Here is a 24185-nt window from a genome sequence, read left to right on the forward strand (position 1 = left end):
TCACATCTGAGCAACAAAAGAGGCTCTCTGGGGATGATTCTTAGGCATAATTATCAGTAGGCTTACCCCTCTCCTTTGCAGGAATAAGCTTCCTAGGAACAAGCCCCAAGATTGAGGACTCATCTTGTTGAATTGGTTGTCCAGTTCAAGAATTGGTTGCGAGAATATCAAGAATTTCTCAGATAGAGAAGTGTAATAATTTCCTTTTTCCTCCCCAGTTCCCCAAGGGGACTTAGCAAAAATTTTTTTATTCTCTGCCCAAATTACTCTGAATATATCGGGGCATCACACTTATGTGTGTAAACCAAGATCTCATGCCCTGTCCAAGATTCCGTGCAATTATGGTGTTCAGGTAAACTGACCATACAAGTTAAATTAAATAATTTTGCTACAAAAAATATAATTTTTGCACCAAATAAATATCTCTCCCTTTGGTCTCACATAGTGGTTGAGTTTTAAAATATGGGCCATATTATCCTTTACCCAGTATTCTGATTTACCTTAGTCCTTATCCTTATCAGCTTCATTCATATCTCTACTTGAAGTCTGATCAGTTTTTCAGTTTTTTTTTAACAGTTGCTAAATGGATTAATGCTAACTTTAATAGTTTCAGTGCTTTAACTCTTGAGTCTCAGGTGTCACATAAATGACCAAAGTTTCAGGGAAGACCATGTTATATACAAATAGCTCAGTATCTCAGAATTTAGAAATATCAGTTACAACTCTTGAATATATGTGACTGCCGTAAGAGCTTACATTCTAGGAACCTTTCCAATAGCCCCTAAGCTGATAATGCTTTCAACTTCAGTCCTCTAAGTTTGTATATTATAATTAATCCATATCAGTGAGGCATGATAATATTTGTCTTTTTGTTTCTGACATTTTATTTAACAACTGTCCTTAAGGTTCATTCACGTCGTTGCATGCTTCACAACTTCATTCCTTCTTGCGGCCACTGAGTGGTCTGTTGTATGTATACAACACTGTTCCCCCTTCCATTCCTCAGTCATTGTACCTTTAGGCTACCTCCATCCATTGCTGCCATAAATCCCACTGTGCAGCTGTCCATTTGCGTACCCATTCTCAGTTCCTCTAGATTTATACCTAACAATGGGGTTGCAAGATCATATGGCAACCCCACTTCCCTACCAACAGTGAATAGGTACATCTCTTTGTCCACATTTTCTCTAGCACTCTTGCTTTCTGTTCATTTTTAAACAATTTTGTTTGTACATCATACAATCCAACCTAAGTAAATAAATATGCCTTATGCCACTGTAATCTATATGAAGACCTTTTATTGTCTTTTATATAGAATCCAAACCCATCCCCCATTACCACCACCCTTGTTGACATTTAGTTTTGGCATAATTCCTTTGTTATATTCAGTGGAAGCATATTACAGTGTTGCTTTTGACTATAGACCATAGCTAGCACTGATTGTACCTTTTCCTGTATACCATCCATTTTCAACAACTTGCAATGTTGACATTCATTTGTTCTCCCTCATACAAAAACATTTTTATATTTGTACATTTAATCACCATCATTGTCTACTCTAGGCATTCCTAAGTTATACTGTCTCAGTCTTTATCCTCTGTCTTTCCTTCTGGTTTCATTATGTGCCCCCAGCCCTTCTCCCTCAACCACACTCACTTTCAGCTTCATTCAGTGACTTATTGTTCTAAGTTTGCTAGCTGCCAGAATGCAATATACCAGAAATAGAATGGCTTTTAAAAAGGGGAATTTAATAAGTTGCTAATTTACAGTTCTAAGGCCAAGAAAATGTCCCAGTTAAAACAAGTCTATAGACATGTCCAATCAAAGGCATCCAAGTAAAGATACGTTAGTTCAAGAAGGCAGATGAAGTTCAGGGTTTCTCTTTCAAGTGAGAAGGCACATGGTGAACACAGTAATGGCTTCTCCCTCAGCTGGAAGGGCACATGGCAAGCATGGTGTCATCAGCTAGCTTTCTCCCCTGGCTTCCTGTTTCATGAAGCTCCCTGGGAGGCGTTTTCCTTCTTCATCTCCAAAGGCCACTGGCTGGTAGACTCTCTGCTTTTTGTGGCTATGATCTTCTGCTCTCTCGGAATTTCTCATTCTCCAAATGTTTCCTTTTTTATAGGACTCCAGAAAACCAATCAAGACCCACCCAAATGGGTGGAGACATGTCACCTAATACAGCCTAACAACCACTCTTCATTAAATCACACCTCCAAGGAGATTATCTAATTACAGATTGAAACATACGGTATTGAATAGGGATTATTCTGCCATTACAAAACGGGATTTTGATTAAAACATGGCTTTTCTAGGGTCCATACATCATTTCAAACCAGCACACTTATGTTATTGTGCTTCCATCAAGTGATATTGTGCAGTCCATCTCTGAATTTTTATAATCAGTTCTGTTGCACAGTCTTCAGGAAGGGAGTCCTTGGGGCATGTGGTAGGTTTATGTTTACCTTTTTATTTTTTTAGTTGAGTTAAAATTCACTCTTTTAACACATGCAGCTTAGTGGTTTTAGTATAGTCATAAGATTGTGCAACTATCCCCACTAATTCCAGAACTCTGTCATCACCTAAATGTATGCTTAAATTTTTAAGATGGCTTTATCATTGTACTTTCCTTCCAGTATGTGAGAGTTCCACTTGTTCCGTATTCTCATTAGTCCTTGATATGGTCCTTAAAAATTTTTTTTTACCCATACTGATAGGTAGGTGATTTTTTTTTTTTTTTTTTTTTTTTGCCTATACTAATAGGTAGGTAGTGGTATCTTGTTGTAGTTTTAATTTGCATTTCTGTAATAAGTGATGATGTTGAACATCTTTTCATGTACTTATTTGTCTTCTGTTTTTCTTTAACAAAAGTTTCTGTTTAATCTTTACCCATTTTTTTAGTCAATTTTTTCTTACTGAGTTTTGAGGGTACTTTATATATGCTGATGACAAGTTCTTTATCAGTTATGCAGTTGGCTAATATTTTCATCTAGTCTCTGAATTTGTTCTGTTAACAGTATCTTTTGAAGAGCAGAAGTACTTAATTTTGATGAAGTCTCATCAGTTTTTTTTTTCCTGTGGATTGTGCTTTTGGTGTGGTATCTATGAAATATCCCAATAGAACTTTCTGTCAACCTTTTGAAACCAGACCAGATTTTAAACTAGGCTAGGATCCTAGTTAGGAACCCAGAGGGCATTTACATTTATGATGTCTCCCTTGCTGAATACACTGGAGAGTCAGAAATCGTCGGGGAAAGCTGATCATAAAAGTAGATGGTTGTTCTAATTTGCTAGCTGTCGGAATGCAGTATATCAGGAATGGAATGATTTTTAAATGGGGAATTTAATAAGTTGCTAGTTTACAGTTCTAAGGCCAAGAAAATGTCCCAATTACAAGTCTATAGAAATGTCCAATCAAAGGCATCCATTCAGGGAAAGATAAAGATACCTTGGTTCAAGAAGGCCGATGAAGTTCAGGGTTTCTTTCTCAAGTGGAAGGACACATAGCGAACACAGTCAGTTTCTCTCTCATCTGGAAAGGCACATGGTGAACACAGTCAGGGTTCATCTCTTATCTGGAAGGGCTCATGGCGAACACGGCGTCATCTGCTAGCTGCTTCTCCTGGCTTTTTGTTTCATGAAGCTCCCCGGGAGGCATTTTCCTTCTTCATCTCCAAAAGTTGCTGGCTGGTGGACTCTGCTTGTTGTGGCTATGTCATTCTGCTTTGCTCTCTCTGAATCTCTCATTTTCCAAAATGTTTCCTCTTTTATAGGACTCCAGTAAACCAGTCAAGACCCACCCAAATGAATGGAGACATGTCGTCACCTAATCCAGTTTAACAACCACTCTTGATTGGGTTATATCTCGAGGGAGATGATCTAATTACAGATCCAAACATACAGTATTGAATAGGGATTATTCTGCCTTTATGAAATTGGATTTTGATTAAAACATGGCTTTTCTAGGGGATATATATCCTTTCATACCAGCACAATAGTCAACTGCTGAGTCATTTGTCAGTTATGTGTAACAATCTCTATCACTAGGCAGCTCTGAAATGAAGGTTCCCTGCCATTCCATCCCTGTCTCTCTTTTTCTAACCTAGTTCTTTCTGTTGACAAATGAATACATAAAGAAGGAAAAAAAAGCCATTTTAACAGCTTAAGAAAAAATATAATTAAGAAGGCAAATCCTCCATCTTTCTCCTGCTAAAAAAAAAATCTAAGTAGAAATGACTTTTTTTGAAGCAAATACTACTCTTCTTTTCTATTAACTGTTTGGGAGTTGACCTAAAAGTAGTGCTTAAATAATACACCTCCTACTTACCTTGGATGGGCATTGTTGATAGATGAAGATAAATTTTTTAGGGGAGAGCAAGGCTTCAGCTGAAAATATTCCTTGTGATCTTAGAGTTTCCTGGGCTACCTACCAGCTTTTCCCCTTTGGGCTTGCACCATAAGGGCCTTCAATATCTGGTTGTGTGGCCGGCACCCTGTTTAAAAGGTATAGTGACTGAGACCATAAGAATCTTAACTGTATATAAACATCTCTGGTCTCTACATACATATCATACATCATAGTGCAGAGACTGAAGGGAGGGCCGGGGGAAGCCCCAACAGCACAACAGCTCACCGCCTTTCCCCAAAGCCCCACCACTCTCTGCAAACCAAGGCCAACAGCTCCTCCTCCCTTTTCCTCCCAGGGTAGTCACAGTATGGAAAGGGGATGAGGGAAGTAAGAGGAAGACTTAAGAGCTTGGCAGGAAAGGACATATGTAAGGGCTAGAATCAAACACGGAAGAAAAACAGGCAATTGACTTAAGCCCTAGCTGGGGCACGGTGGGGAAAGAGGAGTTCTCTCTCTCTTCTGGCTCCATCATACCCTGCTTTGCTAGAGAAGCAATCCTACTGTGCTTGGGATAAGAAAACATTTGATCAATCCGTACTCCCTTTTCTCCTATGTCCTTGTCCCTGTCATCCAAATACTCCTAACTTTAGGACCTTGTCTGATTTATGCTTCCTTCCTTTTCTCTCTAGCCTGCATTTCCTCTCTTACTTCCTTAATTCCTAAGGGAGCTTAAATCTATGTCACATAGTTGAGCACTCAATGAGCTGTAATCATAGCTAGCCCGGCTACTGTGTGTAAACATCTGCACATTAGAGCCATACTTCAGCAAAGGTGTTCTGGCTCAGGCACATTGCTTTTCCTCAAGGTAGTGTTTGTTCATTGTAGATGCTCATTTCTTGATTGGAGTCTTTCTGCTGTTTTTTCTACCCTTCATTGGAAAGAAAGAATATGTTTTCAGTTTTGTTGTTTGGTAGATTTCTTCAGCTGTGGGGCTCCTCAGTAGAAGATTAAAGACTATTTTTTTTGCATCTGACTCCAGCAGGCACGTTATTATTATTATCATTATTATTATTACTACTTCTGTTACTACTACTATAACCATGCAGCAGGCATTATCATCATCATCATCACTTTACATTATTTGTGATACTTGTTTTAGAGTTTTAAAAAATGCCAAGCGTGGAGACAGATTATCATATATCTTACTGAATTTCTTTTACTTTGAAATCTTGTTTCGGGATGTGATAAGGAAGAAATTATTTAGGAATATAAATCTAATCCCATGAAACACCTCAGTTTGCCATGGTTCTTAAAAGAGTGCTAGAGAATAAAATATGTGTGATGCCCTTACAAAATTGTGTTTCTAAAGAGGACTTTCTCAGAACTGATGAAACTGTCTTAACTGTAACTAGCAGTGTTTCGCACCCATTCAAGAGAATTAGTGTTGTACAGGATTGTAAGACTTGCATTTAAGTTTTCATAATTTTGTCTTACTCAGGCACAGATTCTGTAATCCGTGCAGTTGATTGATGTGATCAGTCTCTGGGCCTTGATGTTTCCTACGTTGTTAATGGTAATGCATACTTTAACTTGAATGTCCCTTTCCTCCGGTGCTCGCTTTGTTTCCCATAAGTCAGTGATTGTGAGACAGTTAATGGAACCTCAGTCTCTGTGGGTTACAAAGGACCTCAGTGTATACACCTCTGGTCTACTAGGACAAATGGTTACAGATATTTTGGATTTTGAAGTAATTGTGATGCAGCTATTATCCCACTTCCACAAGGCAATATTTGCATCTATCTAATGAAGAATTCATATGTTAATAATACCTAAAATTTGCTGCTGAAGAACCATTACCTTTACTTGCTCTCAGGAAGGAAAGGGGAAAAAAAAGTGAAAGGTTACCCAATTAATGAAATGAGTAGTGATCATAAGTTGAGATTTGAGATATTTGAGGACTATATATTAATCCTTGTAAAATGCCCCAGAATTGTCTTTAGCCCTGCAATGTGCAATGGACCATTCTGTAATGATGGAATTGTTCCATATCTGCACTGCTCAGTATGGTAGTTGCTAGCCACATGTGGCTTTTGAGCACTTAAAATGTGGCTAGTACAACTAAGGGACTTTAAAGGAAATGAAATGAACTTTAAATGAAATCTAAAGTTGGACACCTGTGGCTAGTAACTATTATACTGGACAGCTCAGGTATAGACCAATATTTCTCAAGCTTTTTTTTTCTCTCATTTCCCCCAGCTGTTATAGATGAATATATTTTTCTTAATTATCTCCCCTGCTCCAATGAAAACATTTTAATGCAATTTTATTGATATATATATTCACACACCATATAGTCCAACCAAAGTATGCAATCAGTGGCTCACAGTATCGTCACATTGTCTGATAAAATTTTAATACCATAGATTTCTGTCTATATATTGTATCTCCTAGAAGGCTACGGACTCTTGTTATATCACTCCATAATTGAGGATTGGCATCCTTAGGCAATTACAATGACTCCTAAGACTGGTACCTGTGAGGAATGCAGCTCAGAACTTCAAAGATGAGGACGTTTTTGTAGGTTTGAGAAATTCTCCATTAGCCATCCTTTTTTGTACTGAGATATGACATTCTTATAAGTATCCATATTTTTTAGTTATGTTTGGAACTTGTGAAAAGATACAGATATATTAAAAGCATATCAGCAAACAGAATCTAAAAGATTCTGCCTATTTGGCAGCCAGGAAATGAAGGGATCTAGAATCCATGTTGTATGGAGAAGAGTTGAAAGAACCCCAGATGTTGATGTGGTGATGGAGAGACTGTGTGTCTCCACCTAATGAAGAATGTCATGGGGGAGAAAGATTAGATTGATATCATACAGCTTCAAAGGACAAGGTAGGTAGAAGAACCACAGAGATAGTTTCAGTTAATTAAACCACTTTACAATTGAAGTTGTCTGAAAATGGAACAGGCTGCACAGGAGGTGGTTTCATCATCACTGGCGGTGTTCAAGGAGAAACTGGGTGGTTTAAGGGCTGTAAAGTGTCTTTCCTAGTGACTAGAGATAAAATTACTTCTCAGGACCCATTACAGTTGAGTTTAAGGTACTTTGGTTTTGTCTTCCTTTTCCAACTAGCTAGAAACTAGTGCTCACTATTTCTGAATATATAGAATTTTATAGAACCTCTTACCTAGTGAGGAATTTTGAAGTGACCCCTTAGGTTTCAGTTTTAGCACTTGCAAAACTACAAAACAGGATGTTTTACTTAACAGCTTTTGAAGTAAGAAAGCATTTGCAGCCTTTGGTAAGTCATCTTCAATACCATCCCAATAACTGATACTGAGTGGGCACATAGGAGGTGTTTGACCTAAACAAGGTGTGTTTACCCCCAGCCCATGCTTAATGACCATAGAATCAAGCACGTGCTAAGTATGATGAAGTAAGATGTAGAAGAGAGATGTCAAGGCAGTGGTAATTTTAGCCTGAGGTGGTCCTGGAGAATCAGAAGGTGAGGAAATACAACAACTTATGTGGCTAGAATTGAGTGAGTGCTAGCTCCTGGCTGTAGGGCTCACATGCCTATACTGTCAAAACCAGTAGGGGCTGAATCAGTTCAAATTGGTATAATGAGAATAAGTCACTTAGTAGCCCAGCACCCCTTCTCAGCACTGCTTTGTTTTTCTTTCAATTGGTTTTGGTTGATTAGAAGTTCACAAAGTTCTCCCTATATTTTCCTCAAATGGCAAGGGTCTTATGCTAAATATGGCTCTCTGCTGCTGAGCTTGCTTAAGTATGATTTCATTGCATCAGTGTTGAGATTTTAGGTGATATATGGATGAATGTGTAATAGCTATTAGAAATACACCTCAGACATATTTCAGTGAATTGATGTTCAGATATCACAAAGATTGTAAAGGTAGTATGAGAGGCTACAGTAGTGAGATTTGGAAGGTGGAATAATATTTGTATACTACGCACAAGGTTTTCATCTTAGTTGGAAAAGCCTTCATATAATCATGGCCACTTACTGAATATCTTTTGTGTGTTAGATGATATACCAGGAGCTTTCTTCTGCATTATCTCATTTGTAGAGTTTTGAAGTAGACTTTTTTCACTTTCACATGAAAGCATAGGTTCATTTCCAGTCACACAGCTGAATGTGTTGAGATGTGATTTGAACCCATGGCTGTGGCCGTGTTTGGGCAATTTCAAGCTGCCTTTCTCTTCCTGTTGTTCAGTGCAACCATTTACCTTTCTCCCTGAGAGTTTGGGAGCCTTATATGTTGAGGGCTGTGATCTCAGGTCTTTAGCGTCTTTGGTATAATAAAAGTTGATCTATGAAATAGAATCTTGCCTGATACCTTGCACAGAAACAACCAGTGAACATTTGAATGATCAAGAACCAGCCAGTGTTTCTTTTTTTTTTAGAGGGGAAAAGAAGATATTTGCTTTATGTACAAATATAAGTATACTCATTACAGTACAAGGAGGAAATATTCATACCGTTGCAGTTCTTATTTTTGTAACTGATTACATGGTTGTAGATCATATTTATCACTACCTTCTTCTGCTACCCAATCCATGTTCCTTTTACCCTCAGGAAGCACGTCAGCTGGCTGCAGTTCTTTGCCTGGTGGGGTGACCCAATCCTTCATTCCTGAAGTTTCTGGGCCATTGGTAGTCCTGCCTGGATTGGGTGGTTGCAGTTTTCCATTGACTTTAATCACAAGACATCGTAGTACCAAGAAACACCCTAGAGTGTCTCCTGTATTCCAGCAAAACACTTCTTTACCTCCATTGTGTAGTTGCAGTCTTATTTATCCTTGATAGTCAGCATCAGTAACCCCAGCCAGTAAAGTTATTCCCTTCTTGCCCTGTTGATTGAGGGGCATGAGTAGCCCAAAGTGGCTAGGTGGCAGTCTTAGCTTCCAGTTCAGTGGAATTGTTGTTGTGTCTCCTGGTGCAAGCACTCCTCCTTCTGGAACTAAGACCTGTATACCAGCAGAGCTCAAATTTTCCTAGTAGATCATTAGGGGTAATAGTGAGTGGTGTCACTCCCATTTCCACCTCTTGATTCCTGGACCCGTAAGTCCTGCCTGTGGGAGAAACAGCATCATACAGTGGACACTGACTCAGAGCATACACAGTCTTCTGGAGAACATTGCCCCAACCCTGCAAGGTATTGCCACCTAGTTGACACCGTAATTGGATCATCTAAAGGCTATTACACCATTTTATCAATCCAGCTGCTTCAGGATGATGGAGGACATGGTAAGACCAGAAAATTCCATGAGTGTGTGCCCATTCTCATACTTCATTTGGTGTGAACTGGGTTCCTTGATACAAAGCAATGCTGTTTGGACTATATGACGATGGATAAGATGGTCTGTAAGTCTATGGATGGTAGTTTTGGCAGAAGCATTACATGCCGAGAAGGCAAACCCATATCTAGAGTATGTGTCTATTCCAGTTAGAACAAAATCACTGTCCCTTCCATGATGGAAGTGGTCCAGCGTAATAAACCTGCAACCGTGTAACAGGCTGACCACTTCGGGGAATGCTGCCATGTTGGCGGCTGAGTATGGGTCTTTGCTGCTGGCAGATTGGGTATTCAGCAGTGGTTTACCCAGGTCAGCCTTGGTGCGTAGAAGTCTATATTGCTGAGCCCATGCGTAACCTCCATCCCTACCCCCATGACCACTTTGTTCTTCAAACATTTGGGCAGTGACAGGAGTTGCTGGGGAAAGAGGCAGACTGGTATCTACAGAATGGGTCATCTTATCCACTTGATTATTAAAACCTTCCTCTGCTACGCATTCATACAGGATACAAATAACGCATGGGGATAATGCATTCGGGATAAAAACCCGCTCAGAAAGACCTATCTACATACCTCTTCCCCAGACCTTTTTGTCATCAGTCTTGCAGTCATGCTCCTTGCAAGTCCCTGACCATCCAGCCGAATCATTAGCAATAGCCTATGAATCGGTATGCAAACGCACCTTCTGCTAGTTCTCCTTCCAAGCAAGATGAACAACTAGGTGCACTGCTCAAAGTTATGCCCAATGGGAGTATTTCCCCTCACCATTGTCCTTCAGGGATTTCCCAGAAAGGGGCTATAGTGCTACAGCTATTCACTTTTAGCTGATACTAGCATATCGTGCAGAACCATCTGTAAACCAGGTACAAGTTTTCTCTTCCTTTGTCAACTGACTATAAGGAACTCTTTTTAAGAGGCCAGAGCTCTGGTCTAGGAAAAAGAAGGTAATGTGGCAAGAGTAGACAACCGTTGATCCTTGGAGGATCAGACAGCCTGAGTTTAGATCCTGGCTCCACATATAACTATAGGTAAGCTTAAGGCAAGTTCATTTACTTTTATGTACATAAATCTTGAGTTCTAAGGAAGAGGCTGCCATTTGGCCCTGCCTGAAGAGGCAAATGCTGCATATTACCAGAACGGTCCTCCATCGTAGCACAGGTTGACACTCAGATACGTGGGGAGCTTTGCTGTATGCCTTCCTGCCTCGGAGTCAGTGTGCAGGAGGATCACCTCTGATAATACCCCGAATTCTAACTGGGCTAGGCTTAGGGGCAGGAGGCCTTATGGTACCAAGATCTGCTGATGGCACAGAACAGCAAAAGTACCTCTGCATTTTCATGTTTAGCCATGATGTCATGGCAGCACATACCAGTTGCTTTCTCTTGTCTGTGGTTGACTCCAGGGAGAGGTAGGGAAATCAGCAAAGATGAGGAGAGGGTGCTAAGGCATTTCTTTACGTCTTATATAACATTTCTAGATTATTACTCTCTCCCTCCAGCCACGTAATGCTAAAAGATCACAGGTCCATGAGCACAAGGAAGGAAGGTCCTAAGTGATGGCACATACAACACCTGTTACTGTTGCTGTTTCAGAGTATGCTCCCTGGCCAGAATTGGAGCTTTCATGATGTCCCGAGGAGCAAAAGGTACCATGATGGGAAAGAGGCTTATAGTTTTCATTTGAATAAAAGATAGCCTTGTACTAAGTAACTTGACATCATTATTTCTGGGTTGAGTCTAGAGGACGGTGCTTACAGGGGCTAGCAACTTGAAAATTTTTATCAAAACCAAGAAAGACTGCCACCTTCCATGTGACTCCTTGGCCTCAAGGCTTGTGCACTTGCCTTTTTAGTAGTTGTTAAGTAAGTCCTCACATATGACAGCACTACTGAGTTTCTGGAAACCAGATACTCTGGGGGTGGGGAGAGAGATTTCCAGCAGGACAGGCTCTGGAGACTGCATAAATATCACCCCCTTCTAGATGAGTGGGCTCCTGGGTACAAAGGGCATGAATGAAGGATGTGCCACCCTGCGGGAGTGGCAAACTTACCCAAGATCAGGTATTTCGGGGTGGGAATGAGGCATTTTCTGAAGAAAGGTTGCAAAGGTGAGACTAGATATCTCCCCTACAAGGTCATCTGGGAGCAAGCATAGCAGCCTCTCTAGCTGTTGTGTACTAGCTCAGGCTTCACAGTCTTGCTCTTCTAATTTTAGTCCTTTAACATTTTCCACAGTGCTTCTCTGAGACTTCTCTGAAGTTTGTAAGGAAATGAGAACAAGTAAAATGTGTTCTGGCCAGTTAGTTTTGACACACTGAACACGCCCTTTTTAATAGCTGCTTAGGCTTGCTTTTGAAAACATTTAGTATTTCTGGCTGGGAGTGTTCTCTTCCTGGCTGTACTGCATACTCTTGAAGCCCTTTTTTCCACTGCCCTATGTAATGATTGTTTATGTCACCTTGTCTAACTAGGCAGCAGAGCTCTAGAAGGCAAGGCCAGCCTTCTGTTTGTATTGCTCTCTGTCTGGGCAAATGCTGACATTCCCATTTTAGAACAGACATCTAGACTTAAGCCATCAAATCTAAGCACAAACAAGCATTCCCTCAGTTAACACTGAAATTTAAGAAAAAACTCAATACAAAGCTATCTTTTAAAATAGATTTGGTTGCCAGTTCCCCACCCTCTAATATTGGAGGAAGAGGAAATATGTTAAATTCAACAGAGTTGTTATATTTCTTAGTCTTGGAAATCCCTGTGAATGAATGTATAGCATGGAAGTAGTTGAGTGTGGATTTCATGTAAGTGTTCCTTACCAGATCCTTAAGTCTGTTAAAGCAGTGGCTCTCAAACTTTTCATAGTATAGACTGCTTCAGAGAGGCAAAAAATTCCACAAACCCTGCTCGCTACCCTGTCCACCTGGGTTCTAAATGTGGGCTCCCCATTTTGGAGTTGGCCCCTCCCATGGTACCTTTGCTTTGACTGAGATTTTTTTGCGATGAATGGTAACTGTTACTCAGATCTTTTATCACATGTATTTTTGGTCTGCAACTACCCTCCCCTCAGTTATATTATATGGAGTATTGATTTTGTATTTAAAGACATCACAGGCATTTAACCAAATTAATTATATACTTAATTGAGTAAAAATCTTTTCTTTGTGTGTCAAAGTCACCTCAAACTTAGCATATCTAAAACCAAACAAAATTCCCTCCCAAAAAATACCTTGCTCTTTTCCAGCAATACCTGATATAAGAAATCCATTTAGTTGCATAAAACCTAGGTTACTTTCTTGGTATTTTTCTCATGTCTGGCATCCTTCCAAGTCTAATCCCTTACTAAGTGCTCTACATTTTTACTTAAAACCCTCTAAAATGCCCCCACTTTCACCACTATTGCCTGCAGTTGAAATTCTTCAACTGAACTGTCAGGGGGCCTTCCCTCCCGCTCCAGCCCTCACTTTGCAGGTAAGGTGATTGCCTCACCATATGAGCACTGTTGCTTACAAATCCTTAAACGATGGGCTTCTTGCACTGCGGTTTGAAGACTTTAGTATGGCTTTCATGGTCCCATGTGTCTGGCTTCTGCACCTCTGCTTCCTCTTGCGCTGTGCTCTCCCTCAGCCTTCCACCCACCCCAGCTTTCTTTCCATGCCTTACTCTTTGTTTCTTCCTACAATAAGGCCTTTGCCTGTGTTATTCTTTCTGCCAAGAAACTACTTTGTTATCTTCTTTTCCTTCCTTATGCCCAGGTTCAGTTCATCCTACCTGGAGGAATCCTTCCCTAATTCTCCCAAATGAAATAATTACCCTTAAAGTTAACTCCACATATCTTATCATGTTGGTATTTTATTTTTGTGTTTGGTTTCCATTTCTGCTTTAGTGGGGGAGAGGGGGCAGGCATAGTGTCTATTTACCCTCCATCTGTTCAGTGAATGAATATGATAAGATTAATATTATACTTCTTGGTAGTCCTGAGGTTTAAGAGCTCTATTCATGGCATGATTAGAAATCAAATACTACAAGCTATGCTTTGTCAGTGGACTACGTATTTCAAGTCGTGTAAATTCAGTCCTCTCCAAAGGGGAGGTGGTGGCTGCAGCAGCCCCCTAGATTAGCTTCAGTAGAAGGGGGCCACTGTTGGACCATGATTCAATAATCGAGTTCCTTTGCAGAATAGCTGCAGAAGTGGAGGTAGTCATGCAGAAGGCAAGCTATCATTTCTAGGCTGCCTGCAGCCTCCTGTTTGGTCCAAAGGACTGTCCCTGAAGGAAGTGTGGCCCTCCTGACTCCTGCCCCACCTTCTACCCAGTTAACAAGTGGCTGCCCAGCAGTATAGGCAGAGTGTAATGGAAACTTAGGAGGTTAGAGGAGACTTCTCAGTGGAGACAGCCTTTGCTTTGAAAGGGGGGAAATGAGCTACAGAAAATCCCTGGTGCCCAGCAAGTGTAGAACCTAAGTTTAGGGTTAGAAGATTATTCTGAAACATAAGCTATATTGAATGAAATCATGGATTGGCCAGTTAAGGGGATAATGTGTGCAAAGGCCTGGGGGCAAGAAAATATGATAATGGAATGGAAGGAGTAGAAACTAGAGGCTGGGAGACCAGTTGTACTCCAGGGAAACCCAGATGATGTCCAGAACCGAGGATGGGGCACCACTTGGGGATGGGGAAGGTGACTCTCCAGTGCTAAGCAACCAGTTGAGAAACAGGGCTGGCCAAAAATGTCTTGTGGAATTGGTGAGGACTGTGGACAGAAAAACCCACCATTAAACACTAGCCTCAGCTCTCAAGGGTACGACAGTCTCCTTATAGGAGACGGAAGCTAAATAATCTGGCTTCCTGCCTAGCCCGCCCATTCCCCAGAAGAATTCGATCTAGGAAGAGCTGAGTACTAACAAAGCAAAAACTAGTTAAAAGGCACAGATGGCTTCATTGTCTAAATGACCATTGTGCATTCAGAGGTGCAGTTTGATCATCCTGACCAATTGCTAAATTCTGCTTTACTGTCCAAAGCAGACAGTAAAGGACCAACACTATCCTGAGCTTCTAAAAGCTGACCTTAACAGTCTACAGAAATGGCTTTTATCTAAGCCATTAACTCATCACCTTTTCTCCTCCTTACCAGACCAGTGGTCTTTCTACTCCTGTCCCCCTCCCCAGAATGAGCATCATGTCTCTCTGTTGTCCCCTTCTCTGGGTACCCCTAGAAATGTGTGGCTATGACCCTTTTCCACTTTTCTCTCCTGCATTTTCTTGTACCTACATCACCTGTATCATCTGATCATCCAGTGATAGTCTTTCTCATTTTGCTACTGTTTGAAATTATGGCTTCAGTTTTCTCCTCCTCACCAGACCACTCCAAGCAGACCTACTTTCTGCAACCAGCAGTACTTATTCCCTTCCTCCTCCTGGCTTTGTGGATGCTTTTAAGAGTTACTTTTTCTTCACTGTATAGTATCTTAAGTTGTCCCTGGAAAGGGGGCCCTAAGCTGCCTCCTGCTACTCTACTACCCTTTAGTGCAGTGTGTTTTACCCTTTGCAGTGGGAACTGATCTTTAAAACTGATCTTTAAAACAGCTATGTGGGGATGCAAGTGTAGTTCAGTAGTATAATTCCTGCCTGCCATGCAGGAGACCTGGGTTCAGTTCCCAGCCCGTGTACTTCCCAGACAAACAAGCAAGCAAACAAGCAAATAAAAACAAACAAACAAAAAGTGCTGCAAGAAAAGGGATATTCATATGGAGAAAGAATGAAATGTAACCCCCGCCATACAGTATACAAAAAAAAAGCTACCCACTCTTACCAAAACCATAACAAATTTTTTTGTTCATAAGCTTTCTATTAAGAAGTATGCTAAATGTTTTTTTAATTCTTTGAATTTTTTTTAATTTAATGTTTTATTTTTACTTTCTAAATTGTATAATATAGCATACATACAAAGGAAAGGAGGAAAAAAACAATAGCTTTCAAAGCAATCTTCAGCAAGTAGTTACAGGACAGACCCCAGAGTTGTCGAGGGCTAGCACACCATCATCTCAGATTTTCCCTTCTAGCTGCTCGAGAACATTGGAGGCTAGAAGGAATATATATATATATATATATATAGTTTATCATCACTTTTTTTCTTTTTTGTGAGAATTAGCATATATACAAAAAAGAAGTAAATTTCAAAGCACAGCACCACAGCTAGTTGTAGAATGTATTTTAGAGTTTGGTATGGGTTACAATTTCACAATTTTAGGTTTTTATTCCTAGCTCCGCTAAGATACTGGAGACTAAAATACGTATCAGTATAATGATTCAGCAATCATACTCATTGTTAAACCCTACCTTCTCTGTATAACTCCACCATCACCTTTGATCTTTCCCCTTTAGGGGCATTTGAGCTATGCCCATTCTAGCTTTTTCATTTGGAAAGGCTGTCAGTAATAAGGGGTCAGGGATAGAACTGGCTGATGATCTGGAAGGGTTGGCCCCTCTAGGTTTCAGGACTTATCTAGTCTGGAAAGTTACCCAGGTACATGGAACATTTGTAGAATCTTATATATTGCTGCAGGTGTTCTTTATGATTGGCTGGAATGGTTTTGGTTGGAGTTTGGCAAGTTATGATAGGTAGCAATGTCTAACTGAAGTTTGCGTAAGAGCATTCTCCAGAGTAGCCTCTCGACTCTATTTGAACTCTCTCAGCCACTGATACCTTATATTTGTTACACTTCTTTACCCCCTTTTGGTCAGGATGGCATTGTTGATCCCATGGTTCCAGGACCAGACTCATCCCTGGGACTCATCTCCAGTGCCACTAGGGAGACTTTCACCCCTTGATATCATGCCCCACAGGGGGCAGTGGTTTCACTTGCAGAGTTGAGCTTCGAGAAAGTGGGGCCACATCTGAGCAACAAAAGAGGTCCTTGGGAGGTGACTCTTAGGCACTTTTGGTAGGCTAAGTTTTTCCGCTACGTACATAAGCCTCACAAGAGCAAGCCTTACGATCAGGGGGTTGCCCTATTGATTTGGGTGTCCCTAATGTTTGCAACAGCATCAGGGGTTTCCCTGGTGTTAAAGTTTAATAGTTCCATATATTTTCTCCCATCCCTCAAGGAACTTTGCCAATACTTTTTTATTATCTGCTTAATATATTATGGGATATATCAGACATTACATTAAGCTATACAAGATTAAAGGCCCTTATTTTTCTTCTGGGTATTAAACTTTTTTTTGTTACAATTTTTAAATATTTTTTTTTAAATACCAAAAAACACCAAACGCAAACATTCTTAACTTTTGATCATTCCATTCTATATATATAATCAGTAATTCACAGTGTCATCACATAGTTCCATATTCATCATCATGATCATTTCTTGGAACATTTGCATCTATTCAGAAAAAGAAATAAAAAGACAACAGAAAAAAATTGATACATACCGTACTCTTTACCGCTCCCTTTCATTGAACACTGACATTTCAATCTAAATTTATTTTAACATTTGTTCCCCCTATTATTTATTTTTATTCCATATGTTCTACTCATCTGTTGATAAGGTAGCTAAAAGGAGCATCAGTTACAAGGTTTTCACAATCACACAGTCGCATTGTGAAAGCTATATTATTATATAGTCATCTTCAAGCAACATGGCTACTGGAACACAGCTCTACATTTTCAGGCAGTTCCCTCCAGCCTCTCATTACATCTTGACTAACAAGGTGATATCTTTAATGCATAAGAATAACCTCCAGGATAACCTCTCGACTCTGTTTGGAATCTCTTAGCCATTGACACTTTATTTTGTCTCATTTCACTGTTCCCCCTTTTGGTTGAGAAGGTTTTCTCAATCCCTTGATACTGAGTCTCAGCTTATTCTAGGGTTTTTCTCAGTCCCTTGATGCTGAATCTCAGCTCGTTCTAGGATTTTTGTCCCACGTTGCCAGGAAGGTCCACATCCCTGGGAGTCATGTCCCATGTAGACAGAGGCAGGGTAGTGAGTTTGCTTGTTGTGTTGACTGGAGAGAGAGGCCACATCTGAGCAACAAAAGAGTTCTCTGGTGGGTGACTCTTAGACCTAATTTTAAGTAGGCTTGACCTATCCTCTGTGGGGTTAAGGTTCATATGAACAAACCCCAAGATTGGGGACTCAGCCTATTGCTTTGGTTGTCCCCACTGCTTGTGAGAATATCAAAAATTCAACTTGGGGAAGTTGAATTTCCCCTTTTCTCATCATTCCCCCAAGGGGACTTTGCAAATACTTTTTTATTCCCTGTTCAAATCACTCTGGGATTTATCGGGGCATCACTCTGGACAAACGAACAAAATCTCATGTCCTATTCAAGGTTCCATGTACTTATGGTGTTCAATTAACCTCTCTACATAAGTTATATTACAAAATGCACTAGTCAAAATATAAATTTTGTACCAAATAAACATTTTTTGCTTTAGTCTCATACATAAGTTAAAATTTTAAAATATTAATTAGCATGTATTTTCAGCACCCTACAGTAATGACATTCCTTTGTTCTTCCTTGTGCAAAAACATTTTTAAAATTTGTACATTTAGTCACTATCATTTTACACTCTATGCATTCCTAGATTATATCATCTCAGTCTTTATCATCTTTCTTTCTGATTTCATTTGTGCCCCTGGCCCTCCTCCCTCTATCATTCTCACATTCAGCTTCAGTGTTTTAACATAATTGTATTACAGTTAGGTAGTATTGTGCTGTCCATTTCTGAGTTTTTACATTCAGTCCTGTTGCAGAATCTGTATCCCTTCAGCTCCAATTACCCAATATCTTACCCTGTTTCTATCTCCTGATGGTGTCTCTGTTACCAATGAAATTCTCCAAGTTTATTCACCAGTGTCAGTTCATATCAGTGAGACCATACAGTATTTGTCCTTTTGTTTCTGGCTAATCTCACTCAGCATAATATCCTTAAGGTCCATCCATGTTGTTACATACTTCATAACTATATTCTGTCTTATAGCTGCATAATATTCCATCATATGTATATACCACAGTTTGTTTAGCCACTCGTCTGTTGATGGACATTTTGGCTGTTTCCATCTCTTGGCAATTGTAAATAATGCTGCTGTAAACATTGGTGTGCAAATGTCTGTTTGTGTCCTTGCCCTCATGTCCTCTGAGTAGATACCTAGCAATGGTATTGCCGGGTCATATGGCAGTTCTATACTTAGCTTTTTGAGGAACCACCAAACTGCCTTTCACAGCGGTTGTACCATTTGGCATTCCCACCAACAGTGGATAAGTGTGCCTCTTTCTCCACATCCTCTCCAGCACTTGTCATTTTCTGTTTTATTGATCATGGCCATTCTGGTGGGTGTGAGATGATACCTCATTGTGGAAAAACTCTTTTATTTTTAATTGAAAAATGCAACAGATATACAAAAAAGCAATAAATCTCCAAGTACATTTTCACAAGTAGTTATAGAACAGATTTTAGAGTTTGGTATGGGTTACAGTTCCACGATTTTTCATTTTTTCTTCTAGCTGCTCCAAGACACTGGAGACCAAAATAAATACGTATATAATGATTCAGCAGTCATACTCATTTCTTAAATCCTATCTTCTCTGTTATAGTTGCCCATTTTTTTGTGTGATAAATAACATATATGCAAAAAAGCAATAAATGCTAAATGTTTTTAACCTCTGATTTGTTTTTTCAGATTTCTATGGCTACAAAACTAACCATCTTGTCCTCTAACCAGAGGCTGATTATCAAAGCCTTAATGTGGAATATTTGCCATGGAAGCTATGTTAAAGTATTTTTATTAATGAACATAAGTGTGCACATTCCTGCTTTTCTTATGGATATTCCTCTTTTGCTAATAAAGTATGAAATACGTTACAGTTTTTGGTATGGGAAATTTCAGACAATATACAGAAATAGTGAGAACAGTGTCTTGAACCCCTATGCTATCCGCTCATGGCCAGTCTTGTTTTATCTGCTCCCTCTCACCCTTTGGACTATTTCAGAGCATTGAACGTCTTTTTGCTCTTCATGTTCAACTCCATGTAGTAGCTGAGATGATCTTTGTAGTCAGTCATTGGGCTCTAGTCTCACTTTTGAATATTTTTAGAAATCCAGTGACCACCAGAGCCTCTTATTTCTTTACCTATTAAATGAAAATTTCTAGTATCCACCTTACAGGCTTATGTGATAATTAAATAAAATAACCTGGGTGAAGTCTGCAGTACAATGCCTGGCACAGAGCAGATATTCAGTAAATGGTATTTCTTATTGTTTCATGGCCTAGATATACTCTTCCACCTCTTTGGCCCTAAACTGACTCCTTTTGGAAAGTTAAAGAGTGCCTACAACAGACCCTCCTGTTCAGCTTGATGACCAGCACAGTGATATTCTATGACGTAAAATGCCTTTATAGTCTCCCCTGCAGCCTTCTCCGAAACTTGATGAGCAAATGTTGCTTGCTTCTTTTATTCTGAGACCTGAAATCCATCAGTTTTGAGGACGGAATGTCTGCTGAGTCTTCTCTTATAGTCAGGCCAGAGCACAGTCTCTGAACAAAATGAAACAGAGAGAGACATTACCAGTATGTCCTTCGTTAAAGTTTAGAATGGTACTTTTGAGTCTGTTCAGAAACCTATAACTTCTGAATCCATGTCCACATGATACTTCTTCCACAAATCTATATTTAGACTGTTTCTGTAGCAGATCACATGCTAATGGACAAAATAGGCAAAGACTATTATGACAACTGAGACGTATGTAGTTTGAGTGGTTTGAGTGGTTTGCATCTAAGAAATGCAAATGGAACTTTGTTGACACTCTCCTCTATTTAATTTGTGCTAATGATAGTTGGATATGGTGAAATGCGAGTGCTATTTCCCTTCTGGTGAAGGTGGAAATAAACAAAGCTATTTTGGAAAATGATTTGGCAATACATTTCAAGAGCCATTAAAATATTCATAGTTTAACTGAATACACATTTGTGAGTCTGATAATTAGACTGACGTTATATACAGAGGTTCATCTCAGCAAAATCAAGAACAGCAGCATACTTAATAACAAGGAAGGGTTTGGGCCTATTCATATGCTGAAATGTCATGCAATTTTGATGGTAATTAAGAGTTTTAATAACATAGGAAGATAGTTAATGTACAGAAAGCAAGATGCCAAGTTGTATACAATGTGATCACAACCATCTGAAGGCAAATGTAAATGACATTCCCAAAGCCTAATAGTGATGGCTTCTAGGAGATGGAATTGGGGGTGGCATTCTTTTCTTTGCTTCATTCTTTTGTACCTCCCCAAATTTTCTACAGTTCAGTACCGGGGTGGGAAATGGGAGAGCAGAAAAACAGTGATGTGGTTGGACCTGGATGATAAGGGTAAGCAACTTGGAAAGGCCAGGCTAGTAATGAAGTCAGTGAACTAGAGAAGGTTAATGAGTTTAACCATTGCAGTGTTTTCAAGCCTTTAGCATTTTGTTCAGATATTTAGTACCATCATTATACAATTTTGTATTGAACACAACATGTAAATCAGAACAGTGGGTGGTAGGCCTTATGTCAGTATTTTCCAAACATGATGTAATTGTGTGCCGCCATCACCACAGGAACTTTTTTTAAATGCCTAATCCACAGCTCACCCCTAGCCCTACGACCAAAATCCCATTTGCAGTGGGAGCTAGTATTGCAGTATGGCATTATAGTTACATGTTGGAGCTTGGGCTGATACTGTGGTAATTCCACCTTTGCTGCCTAATTGCTCTGTGACCTTGGACCTGATAACATAGTTTGGTTTCATTCCCTTCATTTTGCATTATTGTATTGATGGCTTTGCAAGCACTTTGCTTTCAGTTCCTTGCTCCTTCAATACCATCCAGACTTCCCTTGAGTGTGCACAGTCATCACGTATTCCTGCTAGCTACACGAAATTGTTCACTTGCCAAGTATTTCGGACTTTGAAATTGTCCACTGACCCCCAACATTCTACCCCTCCCTTCTGTTTTTTGTTTTGGCCATACCAGTCCTTTGTTAGCCTTTCCTGCCTACCCCTTTGCTTTCTCTTTCAGCACTTCTCTGACCTCTCTCACCTTTTCTGGGCCAAAACCTGTTGGTCAGTCATTTGAACAGTATTTTCCTTGCATGTCCTTTTCTTTTTTTTTTAACTTTTTTTTGTTGTATGGTGTAACATATATACAAAGCAAAGAATTAAAAAAACAATAGTTTTCAAAGCACTCTTCAACAAGGGATTACACGACAAATCCCAGAGTTTTGTCATGGGCTACCATACAGTCTTCTCATATTTTTCCTTCTAGCTGCTCCAAAATATAGGAGGCTAGAGAGCTTACATATTTTTTTTTATCATCACAATCGACTTTTTTCCTTCTTTTTTTGGTGAAAAATAACATATATACAAAAAAGATGATTTCAAAGCACAGCACGACAAGTAGTTGTAGAACATATTTCAGACTTTGACATAGGTTACAATTTCTCAATTTTAGGTTTTTACTTCTAGCTGCTCTAAAATGCTAGAGACTAAAAGAGATACCAATTTAATGATTCAGCATTCATATTCATTTGTTAAGTCCTATCTTCTATGTATAACTCCACCATCACCTTTGATCTTTCCGTACCTCTCTTTAGGGTTGTTTGGGCTTTGGCAATTATAAATTGTTTGTATTGGAAGGGTCTGTCACTAATATGGGGGAGGGAGATGGAACTGTTTAATGTTCTGGAGAGGCTGGGCTAGGCTTCAGGATTTATCTGAACCAGGGACCCATCTAGAGGTTGTAGGTTTCTGGTAAGTTACTCTAGTACATGAAACTCTTGTGGAATCTTATATATTGCCCTGGGTGTTCTTTAGGATTGGCAGGAATGGTCCTGGTTGGGGGTTGGCAGGTTATGATAGGTAGCAAGGTCTAACTGAAGCTTGTGTAAAGAGCAACCTCCATAGTAGCCTCTCGACTGTATTTGAACTCTCTCTTCCACTGATAATTTATTACACTTCTTTTCCCTCTTTTGGTCAGTATGTAATTGTTGACCCCACAGTGCCAGGTCTGGATTCATCCCTGGGAGTCATATCCCACGTAGTGGGGAAGGTAATGATTTCTTGCAGAGTTGGGCTTAGAGAGAGTGAGGCTGCATCTCAGCAACAACAGAGGTCCTCCAGAAGTAACTCTTAGGCATGCCTATAGGTAATCTAAATTTCTCTCCTACCTACATAAGAGTGAGCCTTATGATCGGGGGCATCGCCTATTGATTTGGGTGTCCCTAAAGTTTGACACAGTATCAGAGGATGCCCTGATGGTAAGGTTTAATAGTTCCATATTCTTTATCCTCTCCCTCAAGGGACTTTGCCAGTACTTTTTTATTATCCCTTTAAAATAGTCTAGGATGTTTCCAGGCATTGCAATATTCTATACGGGATTAAAGGACCTCTTTCTTATTCTGTGCTCCCTGTGTTTCAGTTATTCAAATGAGCTATACAGGTAGGTTGAATTAGATTATGCACTACAGAACATTTCAATTCCAAATCAAATAAACCTTTCTTTCATTGGTCTGAAAGAGTACGTGTGGTGCTAAAATATAGACACTGTCTTCCTTACCCCTAGTGTGTCCTTTTCTTTTTGCACCTACCTGTATGGCCAGTTATCTTTCCTGCTTCTGAGTGGAAGAAAGTAACAATTTCAGGCTAATGAAGGAAAATTCTAGCTTTTAATTTATTACATATGAAACATACTTGAAGGAAAGAATTGTTTTGGGATGTAGAATACTGTTGGTGTTTTGTTAAAAAATGCTTGTTCTTCCATTGATGGGGTTTGGTTTGATAGCAGAGGGAAGGATATTTTTGATGCAGAAATTTGATCGATCTTGAAGGATATTTGTTCTAAATATACCTTATTCTAAAAAGATTTTAGAGTATATCCATATTTTAATGGATCTAAAATGCACGTTTCTAAAGAATGAAGTGTCAGAGCATTGTTCAGTTTTTTCTTCCTTTCTACTCTGCCTGCTTCAGTTTCTCCTTTGAAAGGTAGTTGTCTTATCTTTTAGAGAACTTTTTATCTGATAGAAATTTCACATGGCAGGATTTAGAAAGAAATGTTTCAGTCCTCAGAAGTCCATGAAGGTGATAATGGAAATCAATTACGGAAGTAGAAACTGCTAGTGGAGATTATGAAGCACACTCACTTTTGAGCAGCTTCTTAGGGCAAAGGCTATGTTCAAAGTGTGGGTTTTTTTTTTTCTTAGTTCTTCTAGAAACAAGTCCTGCTTTATTTGATCCTGGGGAACATTAAGTACAGAAACATAGTTCCTAACTTTTTTGCCAATTTAAAGCCATCAACATTCTCGTAAAACCAGATGTGGGATTCCTTTGGCTTTGGCTGTTTAGTACCATTTGTAGCAACCCTCTGATGTTTAGTAAGTCTACATTCAAGTGCAGTTCCTTTTCCATGATGAACAAGGAATTTATTTTTTGCTTTTTCAAAAGGAAATTTATTAAGTTACAAGCTTACAGTTCTAAGGCCA

At 39.6% G+C, this 24185-nt stretch overlaps 1 protein-coding gene across 2 annotated transcripts in view; it reads left to right on the forward strand.

Annotated features, from left to right (window-relative positions):
- The window catches only part of RAB7A (RAB7A, member RAS oncogene family), a 132630-nt gene that overhangs the window by 46342 nt on the left and 62103 nt on the right, over positions 1-24185 (forward strand). The window contains exon 2 of one of the 2 annotated variants that reach the window (XM_077116362.1): positions 11265-11317. The exons of the other annotated variant lie outside the window; for it this stretch is intronic. The gene's annotated coding sequence lies outside the window, so the exon portion shown is untranslated. The remainder of the gene's footprint in view (positions 1-11264; positions 11318-24185) is intronic. 2 annotated transcript variants of the gene reach the window in all.

Source organism: Tamandua tetradactyla, chromosome 9, assembly GCF_023851605.1.
Source record: "Tamandua tetradactyla isolate mTamTet1 chromosome 9, mTamTet1.pri, whole genome shotgun sequence".
NCBI classification, from domain to species: Eukaryota; Metazoa; Chordata; class Mammalia; order Pilosa; family Myrmecophagidae; genus Tamandua; species Tamandua tetradactyla.